Consider the following 17,113-nt stretch of genomic DNA (forward strand, 5'->3'; position numbering starts at 1 on the left):
TTTAAACTGTATCTGCAGTCTTCTTCTTCTTCTTTCGGCTTTTCCCGGTTAGGGGTCGCCACAGCGGATCATCTGTCTGCTCATGATTTGCAGTGGAGTTTTACTGTGTCGAGTTGCCAGTCCAGCACCCAACCTTCCACAGAAGGCACACACATGCACACACTCACACCTAGGGTCAATTTAGAGTGTCCAATCCACCTACTGCATGTCTTTGGGATGTGGGAGGAAACCGGAGCACCCGGAGGAAACCCACACAACCACAGGGAGGACATGCAGACTCCGCACAGAAGGCACCCCAGCTGAGAATCGAACCAGAGAACCTCTTGCTGTGAGGCAGCAATGCTAACTGCTGCACCACCGTATTGTATCTGCAGTGATGAGCTGATTTTAATTAAACTGGGTTTTCTACATAGCAAACTAAACTTTTCCAAAACCTGCAGGACTGCATTCCTTGAAGAATATATTTAGTATTAACCCTAAAGTGTTCTAACTTCTTTGCATATGGTTGGGTTAAGTCTTTCCTTTTACTTGTCTTTCTAATATTATTGCACCATCAGATTGTAAATTTCTTTAGTTTTTTTATATTTCTAGTTTATCTAGTGACGGAAAATTGGCTTCAGTAATCCAACTCACGTAGCTGCTAAATAAGGTCAATGTGTGTTTCTTTCTTTCTGCATTTCTTTCCTTTTTTTGTAAACAATGTACTGACTATAACCTCAGCCAATACCTAGGGACAAAAATATGTTACCATTTTTTTTATAGTCAAGTAACTCCCTCTCCAGTTATTTTATTTTATTTATTTTATTTTACATTTGTTAACCGGGTTAGTCTGGCTGAGCTTTTGGGTAATTTTCAGCAGAGACCCGGGGAGAAAAGCTCCTCTGGAGTTGGAAACAATTTATTAAATGTTAGTAACACAGTAGTAACAATCAGCTAAAAGGTTAAGAAAGGGAGAGGATCGTACCAACAATGGTACGTAAAGGAACTAACCAACGGTAGAGGGAAGGGAAAAGAAATGGATCACACACGCAGAAAGGAAAGGAGAGGAGTGGGCAGAAAAAAGTAAGCACATAAATAGAGAAAAAGTACTATATATGAAAAAAAATAGTGAAAAACTCACTCTAGCTGACAAAGCTCAATAGAGGTTGGGCACATCTGATCTGAGGTAGTTTAGAGAGGAGCAGTATGAGCAGAGCCTATCTTAAGAGGATGGAAGGGGCAAGCTGAAGTAAATGGCTGAGTCGGTTCCGGGGCTCGGAACTGAGCCCCACAGTCAAGAACTACGTGAAGACTGACATCAGATTTAATGCTATTTACAACACAGGGGAAACATTAATAATTCTCTCACAAATATGCAACCTATTCTCAGTCTACAAGCCAATCAATGAATTCTGCACACATTCCACTGTCCCACCAAATAAAAGCAGATTACTTTTCAAAAATTACTTTTGCTCAGCTTTTCTCCCTTAAAATCGGAAACAGTGATACAGATCTACACATAATGGCACAGGCTGCTTCAAATTGCATTCCTAATAGCTTTGGGTCTTCTTACTCAACTATCACTCTAACTTCAACTTAGCCTGTGAATAAGCAATAAAGCCAAAAATAATGCACTGGGGGGAAGGGGGAGATCAAAGCCCAAAAAAGTAGAAAAAGTTATGTACTCACCATAACGTTCCATGTGTGCTGTCCATTTTCATTCATTCTCAACTCGCATCCGAACTGTTGGTTCCGACTCGGCCGTTGCAAAAGCTTGTGGCAACTTTGAACTCTTGAGCTTCTCCCTCACCCAGAATATACCATCCTCAATTACTTCAGATCTTGTTTGATAACTGTAGCATAAAGAAATAATTCTTATACAAAATAGACATAAAAGTAAAAATAGAGAAAACTCTCAACAAGGCTGTATCTGAAGTTTTGCCATGCTTGGAGTATACAAATTCTGCCATATCCACTCACTCTTCCAGAAAAACAATAAGGATGGGGGTTAGTGGGTCGGGATTTGAGGAAGAATGAAAATGGACAACAGATGGAGCGTTATGGTGAGTACATAACTTCTTTACCTGATGTTGTCAATTTTCATTCTGTCTTCAACTGATGGCACACAGTCCCCAGCTACCTAAATCCCAGGGTGGACTCAAGGAAGGATATTCCTAAGCACCAAATGATGCACTACCTCTGGATACCAAATACAATTTGTAATGAGTGATGAAAGTATGGAGGAAGCCCAAGTCGCTGCTGCACATATTTCATCCATGGAAGCTCTTAAATGAAAAACTGAGGAAGTCGCTATAGACCTGGTTGAATGAGCACAAATTTGCTTTGGTAAAGGGATACCCAATTTGTTGTAAATAAAGGAGATGCAGCCAGTAAGCCATCAGGCTAGAATGACTTTGGACATTGGTTTAACCAGTTTCACATAAGCAAATGAAACAAATAATTGATCTTTAGTTCTGTTGTCCTTTTTTTCTATGTTCTTGTGATTCTCTGTAAATAGAAAAACAGTTGCCTTTGAACATCTAATAAATGTAACGAATATACACCGTTGTTTGAATAATTCGGAAAGAAAACTGGTAAATTGATGGACTGTTTAATATTAGACTCTGATAATATTTCGGGCAACAAAGATGCATTAGTTTATAATGTATGTGTATCTTTATGAAAAATTAGATATGGGGGTTTCACAGGTAAGGACTGAATTTCAGAAACTCATCTGGCTGAAGGAATGGCCACCAAAAACAAGGTTTTCCAAGAAAGAAACTTAAGATCACAGTCATGAGCAGGTTCAAAAGGGGGGGGGGGGTGGACCAAAGCTTGCAACACCAGATTTAGATCCCTTGGAGGAGTAGGATCTTTAAATGGAGGTCAGATGTGTGCCTCGTGAAAAGGTTTTACAAAGTTTCTGAGAAGTGAGTGAGGAACCATCTAATTCAATATGGAAATTAGAAATTGCTGCCAACTGAAGTGTTTCTCATAAAAAGGTTTTACAAAGCTTATATAGGAAGTGAGTGAGGAAAAATCAAATCCAATATGGAAATTAGAAATTGCTGCCAACTAAAGTGTTCTTCATAAAAAGGTTTTACAAAGCTTATAAGAAGCGAGTGAGGAACCGTCAAATCAAGTATGGAAATTAGAAATTGCTGCTAACAGAACTTTAACTGTTGAAGAACTGGCTCCTTAATTAAAAAGTAGCATTAAAAATTAAAGAATGTTATGAATTGGGGTAGAAAGGGATTGTACTTGATTTTGAAGCACCCATTATACAAATATTTTCATTTACTAGCATAAGGTTTCCTTGTAGATGGTTTAAGGGAAGATAAAATTGGACAGACAGGAGACGAAAGCATAGGTTGTCTGGCTATTACTGGAAATGGAGAAACCAAGCTATCGGCTTGAGATTGGGGCGGTCTGGATGTATCATACCTGTTGGGTGAGACAGCAGATCTGGAGTTGGATCCAGAGTCCAGGGTTGATGCATTAAATGAGGCCACAGGAAGGGGAACCAAATCTGTCAAGGCCAAAAACGTGCAATGAGGATTACTTTGCTCTTCAACTTGGCAGCTCTCTGTAGGAACTCTACAATTAAAGGAATTGGGGGATAAGCATAAGGTAGACCTGGGGGGCCAATCACAGGTAAGAGCATTCCTCGATGATTCCTCCTGTGGGGGGATAAGGGCAAAGTAGCTGCTGCATTTGTTGTTAAGGAGAGATGCGAAAAGATCACAGCAAGGTTGGCCTCATTGTCAGAAAATCAATTCTGCCACATTCTTGCTAAGGGAATAGAGAGCATTCTGAAAGGCCTGTGATGCTAGAAGCTCTATTTTCAACTCTAGGACACTGATATGCAAATTGGCCTCTTCGGGGGACCATGTGCCATGGATAGTCTTTCCCAGGTAATCCTTCCCTACCCCAGCTGGGAAGTATCTGTGGGTCAGAATGGCCTTGGGCTGAGAAGGGATGAATAAACAGCCTTGTAGAACCTCTTCTGACTGAATCCACCACATTAGATCCCTCTTGCAGACATTGGTGATTCGTATCAGAGCAGATAAAGGAAGATGAAGTATTGACCATTGTGAGGCCAGCATTCACTGAAGAATTCTCATATGAAATCTGGCTAAGGGTAGTTATGTTATTGCTGCAGCCAGTGGCCCTAAAGCCTGAAAGACCAAGCAAGCTGAGATCCTGGTGCTGCAAACTTTCTTTTTCACTTGTGTCTTTACTGTCTGAACTCTGGAGAGGAGAAGTGAGGCTATAGTTGATTTTGCATTGGGCAGTACTCCTATGAACTCTAGACTTTGACTTGGTTCTAGATGAAACTTTTCATAGTTTATGGTTATTCCTAGTAGGGCACATGTCTGGATCTCTTTCTCTTGCCAAAATGAGATGATGCCTGGTCGGGGCAGAGGTGAGACAATGCCAGGTCTGCCCCACTTTCTATATCGGGAAAATTGTGAAGTCCCTCAGAATTAGAATTTATCAGCATATGTACAATGTTGACAAAAAGGATGAGCGGAATGCTCTTTTTAGACACATTAAGTTGAATAAGTGCCACCATTTTAAATTGTTTTTGACTGCGTTGACAACAATGGCCAGGGATCCCTTGGAAGGACCTCTTGGAGCTCAAAGAACTAAGGTGACAACTAAAACTTAATTCAACCGGTGGGCATAGTCTTAATGATACAGTGTCTATTAGCAGCATTTTACGGGTCTATATTAGAACATCGAAGTATGACTACATAGAATGTTCTAATATTGAACCCTTTGCATCGAAAGCTGAAAATAGCAAAGCTGCAGAATATCGAATACTTTCCTAGGGAAAGTATTTGGTGGGCCATTTCTGCAGCTTCGCTATTTCCTCCACTGTGGAGTGAAGGTTACGGACCGGGTAAAGGTAAGTGTGCGAATGAAGGTGAGTGTGCGATAGGGACCTTAGGGTTAGGAAGCGGGTAAGGTGAGTGTGTGATATGGACTTTAGGGTTAGGGAGTGGGTAAGGTGAGTGTGTGCGATAGGGACTTTAGGGTTAGGGAGTGGGTAAGGTGAGTGTGCGGTAGTTACGGACCTTAGGGTTAGGGTTGGGTTAAGGTAAGTGGATAGATAGTAGTGTATGTATGGTTTAGTGTAGGGTTTTGTGAGGTGTATGTGTGTGGATTATGTATTTTGGTGTGCTTGTGTTGTGTGTATGTTTGTTGGAACAGCAAATTTTTTCCCTGGGAAAAAATTTGCTGTTCTGAGTGTTCGATGTTATGGTGTTTCGAGTGAAATGGTTCGATATTAGAACATTCGATGAAGTCATACTTCGATGTTTTAATATAAACCCCATTTCACGGCTTAAAGCATCCTTTTACATGTAATTTTTTTATTGTACTTTTATTTTATTTGCATTATGCTGTGACAGTATTGATTACTTGTTGCGCCATTGCCTAGTTTTACAGCTCAATGTGGCCTTGGTCTTTTATATTGTATGTATTTATTTTTTTATTCACATCCAATTTTTTAGTACATGTGTTTATTTTGTTTTAATCGATGCTTTTGGTTTTAGATTCTTGGTCAGACTGAAACTATTCAGTTTGTGTACTAGTTTCTTTGGTTTTATATGTCTTTCTTGGTTTATCAGTTAGCTTTTGGCATAGAGGTAATCAATGTGTTCAACACGTTGCCTTTAAATTTTAATGGTTTAACTTCTATAATTAAGTTGAAGGGGTTTTCAAGAATATGCAAGGTACTTAGTTAATTTCTCTGTTTTTTTTTCATTCTGATGAAGTCCCTTTGTGGGACCTAACCACTTAATGTGGATTAAATAAACAATCTATTAAAGACAGTATTTTCGTGGATTGGACAGCTGTGTATATTCAAGAGGTAGTACTCTGTACAGCAGGACAGAGTTATAAATAAGACTCGGTAAAGGGGGGGAGCTGTCTTCTGTCCCAACTGGTAGTGGAAGAGATCAGCAAGTGATGATTGTGTGGTAGTATAGTATCGGCATTGCTTTACGAAGCTGCAGGGATATCATGGCTTCACAAATGAATGTTGATACTGCATTCGCAGTCACAACTGAACACTAAAGTGTTCAATATGTACTGATTTAACTGTAGCAAACTACTTGCTTACTTTTTACAACTGTAACAAGCAGCTTGCTACATTTTCAGAAAGTGCAGCTTTTTTTTTTTTTATCTACAACCACAAGAAGATGCCAGTTTGGAGAACTGCACAGGGCACCATATGACCTAGTTGGAGTTCTGCAGAAGGACTTTCCATAGCTCACCCACTAACATACTTTTTTGTGAGTGGTAAAACAATGTTCAGAAAGAAAATACAAATAAAACTTATGCTGCATAACTGTTTTTTATTCACTTTTTCTTTTAATTCCAGGTGTGCATCTGTGTACTGTTAGCCCCCTCCTGCTCCTACTGGTTTTACTTACATACTCCCTTCACTCTTCCTACCTATTTCTACTGCACTGTTATAATTAACTCTCTACACTTTGGCTGGCTAAGATCTAGCTGTATTCAACTGGATGTATAAGAGAATGTAAGTACCTTTTATCTGCACTTTTTTCAAATAATACAGTATTTAAATTGATTTAATTGTGTGCATGAATATTAACTGAATTGGAAGTTTTGACTGTTCTTCAGTTAGTGCTTGCTTGAATTTTGTCTGTTAGTAATTGCAGGTGTGGGAGTAGCCACATTCTTTGATTTCCCTTCAATGCCTATTTAAGTGGTACAGTTTGAAATATTTTCTGCTTAAAAACCTCAGCTTTGGCCGGCTAAGATCTAGCTGCATTCAACTGGACGTATAAGAGAATTTACGTACCTTTTATCTGCACTTTTTTCAAATAATACAGTATTTAAATTGATTTTATTGTGTTGCATGAATATTAACTGAATTGGAAGTTTTGACTCTGTTCTTCAGTTAGTGCTTGCTTGAATTTTATTGTCTGTTAGTAATTGCAGGTGTGGGGGTAGCCACATTCTTTGATTTCCTGTCAATGCCGATTTAAGTGGTACAGTTTGAAATATTTCTACTTAAAAACCTCAGCTTTGGCCGGCTAAGATCTAGCTGTATTCAACTGGACATATAAGAGAATTTATGTACCTTTTATCTGCACTTTTTTCAAATAATACAGTATTTAAATTGATTTTATTGTGTTGCATGAATATTAACTGAATTGGAAGTTTTGACTCTGTTCTTCAGTTAGTGCTTGCTTGAATGTTATTGTCTGTTAGTAATTGCAGGTGTGGGGGTAGCCACATTCTTTGATTTCCTGTCAATGCCTATTTAAGTGGTACAGTTTGAAATATTTCTACTTAAAAACCTCAGCTTTGGCCGGCTAAGATCTAGCTATATTCAACTGGACGTATAAGAGAATTTAAGTACCTTTTATCTGCACTTTTTTCAAATAATACAGTATTTAAAGTGATTTAATTGTGTTGCATGAATATTAACTGAATTGGAAGTTTTGACTCTGTTCTTCAGTTAGTGCTTGCTTGAATTTTATTGTCTGTTAGTAATTGCAGGTGTGGGGGTAGCCACATTCTTTGATTTCCTGTCAATGCCTATTTAAGTGATACAGTTTGAAATATTTTCTGCTTAAAACCTCAGCTTTGGCCAGCTAAGATCTAGCTGTATTCAACTGGACATATAAGAGAATTTAAGTACCTTTTATATGCACTTTTTTCAAATAATACAGTATTTAAATTGATTTCATTGTATTGCATGAATATTAACTGAATTGGAAGTTTTGACTCTGTTCTTCAGTTAGTTTTCCCACCCTCCCTCCGTGTTTCTGTTTTGTTGTTAATCTTAGTGGCTTTGAAACTGCCCGCCCCTCTTGTAAATTTGTGTTTGGATACTCCTTCTGGGCCCATCTCATTTGCTCACTCAACTGAGTGCAGTGAGATCATATTCTGATTTCAGGCACTCCTACTGTGTACAAAGAGAGCATCTGGAAAGAGAACAAAAAAAAATTTAAGCTGGTTTCCTGTCTTTCCTGTTAAGTGGTCTAGACTGTTTGTAGGCTTCTGAGCTCCCAAGCCCTTTTGTGTTGGAGGGAAGCCTTCTAGCTTAGTTTTGTTTTTTATAACTAGCCAGTTTTCTAGTTTCAGCACTCAAATCTGTTTCTTTGAACTCAGCACTTGTTCAGAACTCATTGTAAGCACTACATGAGCTGCAAATTACTACAGCACTGAACTTTCCTCACTTGTCTAGAGGAAAGCAGTTTTTAGTACTTAATAAATAAGCATCTATGCAGGCATGTCTAAGGGTCAGCTCCCAGTGATTTCTCCTGTCTACCTGATGAATCTGGGCATCTTGGGGCAATGCAGTAATTGCCTCATGTACACAGACAATCCTCTCCACCTACCACCCAACACTACAACCTGTGAGAGATGCACTTATATAGCCAAACTGGAAGCAAAGCTCTCATCACCAAAGACTGGACTAGACAGTCAAGAGGAGAAGGTAAACACTTGCACCACACCACACTCATCACATAGTCCCTCAAAACCTACACCATCAAAACACACACATAGAAACACAAAACACACACCTACATTCACGGAGGCTCTCAATAAAAACCTGCCCAAGCATCAGGGACATCCAAAGCATAAATACAAGCAAACCCCACCCCCCCAACACAACCCAAATGACACATAGCCCACAAACTCAGTGTGCCACTCAACCACAGCCCATAAGGCATAACAACATACCCAACACTCTAGTCATAGGTGACTCTATAGTCAGGCACACTGATGTTCCACTCACTAGACTAAACAAGGAGAAAGTTACTGTCAGCTGCCTGTCAGGTGCCAGGATCTGCCACATAACGCATGCACTCAGGTCACTCCACAATAAGTACAAATATGACACTGTCATTGTCCATGTTGGTGTGAATAACCTGAGACGTACCTCCCTGGACTACATGAAAAGAGACATGGAGGAGCTCTCCAATCTTGTATCCCAGGCAGGTATGACCCTAACCCTGAGTAGCATCCTGCCATCACCCAGAATGATACCACAGTACAAGGACAAAATGATTGACTTCAACAATTGGCTAAGCTTCTGGTGTCATTCTAAGGGGATCCAGTATTTGTCTGCCTGGGATGACATGATCGACAGACCACGATGCTTTGCCAGAGATGGCCTGCACCTGTCGCCCTTAGGATTCCGGATACTGGCTAAGGCTCTTGCCACCCCTATAGTGCCTTTTTAGGCAAGGTTCAAATGACAAAGTCACCACCGTAACAGGTACAAGCAAGCAAAATCTGAGGGTAATGCTACTCAATGCTAGAAGTCTAAACCTCAAAATGCACTCACTCGAGGCACTCCTTAAAATGGAGAACATTGACATCTGTGCAGTGACAGAGACCTAGTTCAAAGCTCCAGAGAGCACCCCTGCATTACCAGGCTGCAATTCATACCACACCTTTCGGCCACCTAACCCAGAATGAACAACTAAAGACAGAGGCGTGCCCATATTCATTAAGGATATCCACATCTCCAGACTAGTTGCACAGCATAATGCATCCGAGATTATCCAAGTGCAACTAACTCTGGGCAAGACCACAATCCAAATTGTAGCTTGCTACAGACCCCCCCCCTACCATGTCCCAGGATTCCCACTCCTCATTTCTTGATACACTGGAAAGTATTAGGGTACAACCCAACACCCTAATAATGGGTGATTTCAACTACCCCACCATTAACTGGGAAAACTACTCATGTACCAACTCTTTTGCTCAACGTTTTCTAGAATTCATAAATTCCAACGCCTTGGATCAACTTATTCAAACCCCCACCAGGGACAGCAATATCCTAGACCTGGTCATTACCAGTATGGGAAACTGGTGTTCCACACCAGAGGTCAATTCCTTGTTGGTCAGATCCACCCACAAGCAAATCAGCCTAGACATCCACATCCCACCCCCACTCCCAATTAGGGAAACCATCGTAAAAAAACTTCTCCAAAGCCAACTTCACACTTCTTAAGACAGAAGTGGCAAACTTCACGACACCCATGCAGATGGACAATAAAGGTATGACTGCTGAATCCTACACAAATGCACTTTATAAGCACTTACACGAGTGCATGGATCATGCTATCCCTAATAGAACTAAGATGTTATCCTCCAAAAAAAGGAAGCCAATCTGGTGGTCCTCTGCCATAAACAAACTCTACAACAGAAGAAAGAAACTGTTGCAAAAAAGAGTAAAATCCCATGACTGGAGGAACTCCCTGGTCAAACTCAGTAAGAAGCTGAGATCCCTCATAAAATCCTCCAAAGCTAGTTACAAAAAAAAATTGCCACTGACTCTAAAGACAACCACAAAGCATTCTATAGCTATGTCAAGAATCTCAATGGGAACACTCAGATCTGCTCTGAGCTACAGCACAATGGCGCTAAATATACAGAACCAACTGATATTGCCAACATCCTAGCAGATAAGTTCAGTGCTAACTTTACCCCCCTCTCACCCCCTAGAGGGCCCATCTCTATACTGGAAGAATGCAAAGTTCCTATAATCACGGCTGCACAGGTAAAAAACACACTCTCCAAAGCCAAGAACACAGCATCCATGGGACCTGACAATATCTCAGGCTGCGTTCTACATGAACTACAGAATGAACTGGCACCCTACCTAAGTACCATGTTCAATCATAGCCTCACCTCAGGCTTTGTACCCACTGAATGGCGTACCACGATGGTTATCCCACTCCACAAAGGGGGAGCCACAGGAACTACTGCCTCATTAACCTGATGAGCCTGGTCTGCAAGGCCATGGAACGTATCATTATGGAACTCATAAACAAAGACATTGGTAATCTCCAAACTCTGGACCCTACCCAGTTTGGATTTGTAAAAGGCAGATCATGTCTCCTAAACCTGACTGACTTCTTTGAAGCAGTCACCAAAGCCATAGATGAGGGTAAAATGGTTCACACAGCTTATCTAGACCTCACCAAGGCTTTCGACACCACCCCCCACTCTGGAATTATAGATAAGCTCACTAAACTAGGTATAAATCCCTATGGCACAAGATGGGTTGCCAACTGGCTCATGGACAGAACCCACACTGTGAAAGTAGCGGATTCCAAATCCGACTTCAGACCAGTGACAAGTGGAGTACCACAGGGTTCAGTCCTGGGTCCTCTCCTGTTTGGTATCTACTTCTCTAAAGTGCAGGCTAACACAGACGGTCTTTGGCTAACAAAGTTTGCAGATGACTGCAAACTAGGAGCCATAATCGAAACTCCTAACAATGTGGACAAACTACAAAAGGGCCTCACTGAGACAGATACCTGGTGTCAAAGTCATGGCCTGAAGCTCAGTGCCAAAAAGTGTATTGTAATCCCCTTTGGTAAAAACTCTGTACCCATGAACTACCACATAGCTGGTAGTCTACTTAATGCCAAAAATGTGATAAGAGACCTTGGGACACAGGTGGACAGTAGTCTCTCCTTTGATAATCACATCGCCACAGTTTTCAGGAAATCCTTCTGCGTGGCTCATCTCATCACAAAAGGATTCTCATCCAGAATAAAAGAGATCATTGTTCCCCTCTACTCATCACTCATTAGACCCATTATAGAGTACAATGGCCTTTTTGGTATGTACCTCACAAGACATCTACAACAACTGGAAAGACCACAGAAATACCTCACAAAGAGGATTACTGGCCTCAAACAGATGCCCTACGCAGACTGTCTCAAAAAACTACAGCTTTACTCCATCACATATCGCCTACTCAGGGGCGATCTCTGCCTAACATACAAAGCTATGTCAAACCCAGAGCTGCTGTATATGCTCCATTTAAAGAAATCCCAATCCCTCTGGCTACACACTCTAGGGACCTAAACCTTGTCACCACAATAAACAGAACATGCGGGAGGGATAGATTCCTGTCCCAGAGACTTCCCATACTCTGGAGCAGACTACCTATCTATGTCAAACAGAGCTCCTCATTAGCACTCTTCAAGAAAAATCTTGATGATTGGATGGGAAATGGGAAATTCACCCCAGGGATCACTTCTGTTGCTCTGCTCGACAGGGGCACAGGAAAATAATTTTCTTGGGTGGCGAAAGCCAGGGTACATTTTTTGGCTAGGCTTATATAGGCCCTAGGGCCAATAGCCTAGTACCTACCTATGAACCTACATCTTATTCTAGTTGTTCTGGCTGTCCACTTACACACCTAGTAGATGCACACTCTAAATTCAGAATGAGTGAAAATTTTGCTCATACTCCAATCCACCACCACTTCCACTACAATTTCCTCATACTTACAAACCCCAGTAAAATGCAGCATAGTGTAGCATATATCCACTTATCTAAAACAGCTATAATCTGACAGCTAATAAAAGCAGTTCCCTGCCATACTATGCAAACAATAATGTCCAACAGTGTGTGTGTTATTATGTAAATAATGCCCACGCAGGGGTGTGATGAGGCCTAACACCACAGGTGGCGGGCTTCTGCATCTCTGGAAGGGCATTATTTACACAGTATCACACACTCTGGAGGGCATTATTTTGCTTAGATAATGGGCTGTCTTATAAAAGTGTTGTTTTACTTATTTTTTATTAATATATTTTTTATGTAAAATATTTCCTCCGCTAATGTTTCAAAGCTGTAGTATATGTAAGTGATATTGGAGGAAGTATTTTACATCCAAAATATACCATTTTCAAAAATTATCCAGATATTTACTTCATTTTTTTTTTTTTGGTCCCTTACTCCAAAAATGTGTGATTTGTTGTCAATCATTGGGTAAATGGTCACTATTTAATGACATAGATTTTAGTTTCAGACTTTATTTCCTTCAGAAAATGCATGCTAACACAAATTCAGTTATTCAAGCAACTTTTATAAAAGCAATATTTAAAACCTATTTCTAATTTTGAGCATTTGTTCCCTGTTTAGTTTGGGCTTTATACAGATTTCTCAAGCTAAGAATTTGAGGTATGCAAACCTCTTAATTGCTGCTGCCACTGCTCACTGAATCAGTCTCACTCTCTCTCTCACACACACACACACACACACACACACACACACACACACACACACACACACATACTCTCCTCTTTTTTATGTTTCTTTTAATTTTACACTCACTAAACAGTGCTACTTGGTGAGTATGATCTCGCTTTCATACACACACACACAGACACACACACACACACACACACACACACACACACACACACACACACACACACACACACACACACACACACAGACACACACACACTTTTCTATTATTTTCTTTATTTTACCCCTAGCTAAACAGCAAAAGCGCTGCTTAGAGAGTGTAAAATAATGGCTCCATGGCAGCCTAATATGCTGCCATGACATGGTGGTCTCGTTTTTTAACAGGCATTACCTGTTCATTCTTCAATAAGAGTGGCAGTGTACAGGCTCCCCATTCTCTAAAAAAAATAATATATAACTAAAGATTAAGAATGAAAAATGCTACTCAGGCTCCCCATAAAAAAACTAGTATTTACTAATACTTAGCATCATATAGCATAATTCCAGAATTTCTCTCAGTCACTACCTCATTTTAAATACATCTCAAACCTTTAGTTGCTCTATGCTGCATAAAAAATTCAGCAATAACTAATACACCACCTCAAAACAACATAATGCCACTGTAAGTAACTACATAAACTTTAAAAAAATCTAATTCCTAAAAAACTCTAAGAAGCTAATAATTCATATGAAACTAATTTATACTAGTACTTAACATCATATAGCATAATATAATAAATTCTCACTCAGCAGCTCACTTATTTTAAATAAATCCCAAATCTCCAGGGGCCCATATATATCAATTCAATACACCAAAATTCAACAAGTAGTAAATTACCCCAAAACAGAATAATGACACAGGAAGCAATAACTTAAATGAATAAAATGCTATCTCTTAATAAAATTCTCACTAGTTTCTTGTTCTACCTCTTATCTCAGCAAGTGCTATTTCCACCACACCTCAATCATTCTCTTTTCTCCTGCAAGCCAAGTTCACTCTGTGTTACTCAACCCTCACAACTAGCTTACTCTGCCTTACTGCTCCTTTATACTTCATTCTAATACTTAAATCTACTACCAAACTGCTATAGTACTCCTAAACTATAGAAATCTGTTACACCAATCCTTCATTCAATTATCCCTCAACACTTCAACTCTGTGAACTTGGACATTCTCATACAGTCCCCTCTATCCTAGCATAAATTATGTCTCCCTTTTTGTCTCTGTTGTAATTCACATTCCCTAAATTCAACCATATCAACCTTTTTCATTACAGTAATACTAACAGTGTGCATGCTGACCCTCTCACCTTTACAGCCCTCCCACACAACCACTTACCTCCATCTCAAAACAACTATACCAATCCATCTTTAAAAATAAATTCTGACACTGTTAACACAATCTCTGGACATCACTTCTTAAACCAATCCTCAAACAAAACTATCCAAACCCTGTCCATCCACCAACTTTTTCTATTTTGTCTCAACCCAAAGAAAAACAACTTCTGCATCTCATTACAGCAAATGTTTAAAAATCTACAACAAGGCTAACAGCACTAATCAACATGCACATAAGAAAATTCACTAAAACAAACCCATGCCCTCAAGGTACTATTCCATACCTTTAAACTGATGACAATACCTTTACTAAATGCAGGGAGCATCAGGAACAAGCTCAAAAAACTGAACTCCTTTCCACTTACCCAGTCACTCAACATAGTTGGAATCACAGATTCATGGATAAAAATGATATTCCAGCCTTAAACACTCTCCTGATTACAACTACCTATTTCAACAGTAGACCAGGAACATAATCTGGTGGAGATACCCTAAGCCCAATTTAAAAAAAAAAAAAAATCAACAAATTCGTCCTCTTAAGCCTAAGTACATCCAAGCATGACCATAATCTTAACTGGCAAATCTTACATTTGCAATTTAAGAAAACCAACAATACAATCCTTTGAATACCCTACCTCCATATCCAATTCCACCATTACATGCAACATCCTCCAAAACATGGAAAAGGGATTTCAACAGGCTTAGTTTTTGCAGATATCTAAAAAACCTTTGACCTACTTAATTGTAGTTTACTACTTGTGACTGTCATCTCAACAGGTTATCAACCAAGATTCCCCTCAAATATTTAAATAATTTGTGAGCAACAGATACTGTTAAGTTCAAACTGGATCCTCCAGCTTCCCGTCCTAACTTCTAAGTAAAAGAAAACTGAAGTGGTTCATTTTTCTCCATGATTTTTTTCCATGTTTACTAGTAAACTTCCAAATGAACATCTTCAGATCAAACACATTCTTTATGCAAATGACATGGTCAATTATAGGGATTTTCCACATTTACCATCGAAAAGAATTAGAGGAGGATCTTTGCCACTTATCCAACTGGCACATATCATAAATAATAAAAAATGAAGTTGGTGATCTTTTGCAACTTTTTTCACACATTGAACCATACAGTATAGCCCTTAGAAACAAGATCACACATCACATACCTAGGAATCTGTATCAAAATGTAAAATTCCCACACCAAATCGGGATAACCTACTTAAAAATCAACTCACTACTTTTTTAGTCAAAAATATCTCCCACTTCCTTTACTCAGCAAGTAGAATATACACTGGTAAAGGTATTCTGTAGACAAAAATAAAATATAGCTTCCCAACATAGCCCAAAAAAATCTTAACTCCTTCAAAATCACAGCTGTCAACTGCTAACTTAGGCCAGCTATCAACATCTGAATATCCATTACCCTGGTCTCCAAAAGGGAATATCCTTATAATGTGCTTACAAAGTAAAATAGTTGCAAATACAAAAAAAATGCAATCTGCTTCAAACACCATTCACCTGTAAACTCCTAAACCTTGATATCATCCTCTTTTTTTGCCAGCAGATTAACTAAAAGGGATTGCTGAGCAGCAATCTAAGATTTACATCACTCAATCTTCCCTCCCCCACTTACCCCAAGGAATAAGATGCATACAGTTTCTCAACATCTTGGGCTCCTGGTATACAGGAAGCCCTCCCATTAAAATCTACTGAGTCTCCTCCATTTCAAGAATTCCATAACCTATGAAAACACATTTGTTCATAATAAGGCTACTAGTAACGGCTATCAAAAGAAACATAGCGAAGACACACATCACTTACTCCTCACTATCAACTTATATACTCGCTTCTTAATCCATAAAGGCTTTAAGTCCTATCTCCCATCAGTTCCTACCTATACTCTACAAGTAATAGACATTCTCCTCTACCCTTCATGTCTTTCTAAAGGTGTGTTGTGCATACTGTAAAATGCTTCATTCTTAATTGTATAGTTTATTAATAGGCATGTTTAACATAACCTGCAGTGGATGACAAAACACTGACTGCTGCCCAAGTGACCCAAGTTCAGCTAGTACCATGGGCACTTGATTGTACAGGCAGGAAGATGGGCATGCTCATTCTGGGGGGAATGAATCGTGGTTCTCACTTGGCTTGTATGAAGGCTCCAGTGATGGTCTCATTGGGGAGTAGATGCTTGTCATGCAGTGGAGGTGTCAGAAGGATGTGGGCATGCCTGCCCACCTTGCCAGTGGTAGCCCTGTGGGTATGTTTGGGGGAGCACACATGCATGGACTGAGGGGGCATAAACAGCCCTTAGTGATACAAGTGATCTCTTCACCACTAGGGGTAGAAGTTAGGCTCAACATATACAAATGATCTCAGTGAGAGGATAATGACGAGAGCACAGGGCACCCCCCACGGTTGCCTGTATGATGGCCACTTCATAATCAGAGGGTAAAAGACAAAAATGATACAATTACAAATTTATACTAACTCTAAATGTAAATACAGCAACCTTTTATGCAAATGAATTTGTGTGTGTGTGTTATATTTACTGCAATCATTGTTTACTGCATTTTTCCAGTCTGAATCTGAAAATGGTCCATTTGGATCAGTGTTCTACCCAACTTAACAAATGAAATACTAACTATTTAGTGTAAATAATTACAATAGTTAATGTCATTGGGTTATTTTTTTAACTTTCTGTACCAAAGATGTCTTTAATGAACATGGGAAGACAAATTA

The sequence above is a fragment of the Protopterus annectens genome, chromosome 9.part0 (assembly GCF_019279795.1).
Source record: "Protopterus annectens isolate FY-2018-M chromosome 9.part0, PAN1.0, whole genome shotgun sequence".
Classification (NCBI taxonomy): domain Eukaryota; kingdom Metazoa; phylum Chordata; order Ceratodontiformes; family Protopteridae; genus Protopterus; species Protopterus annectens.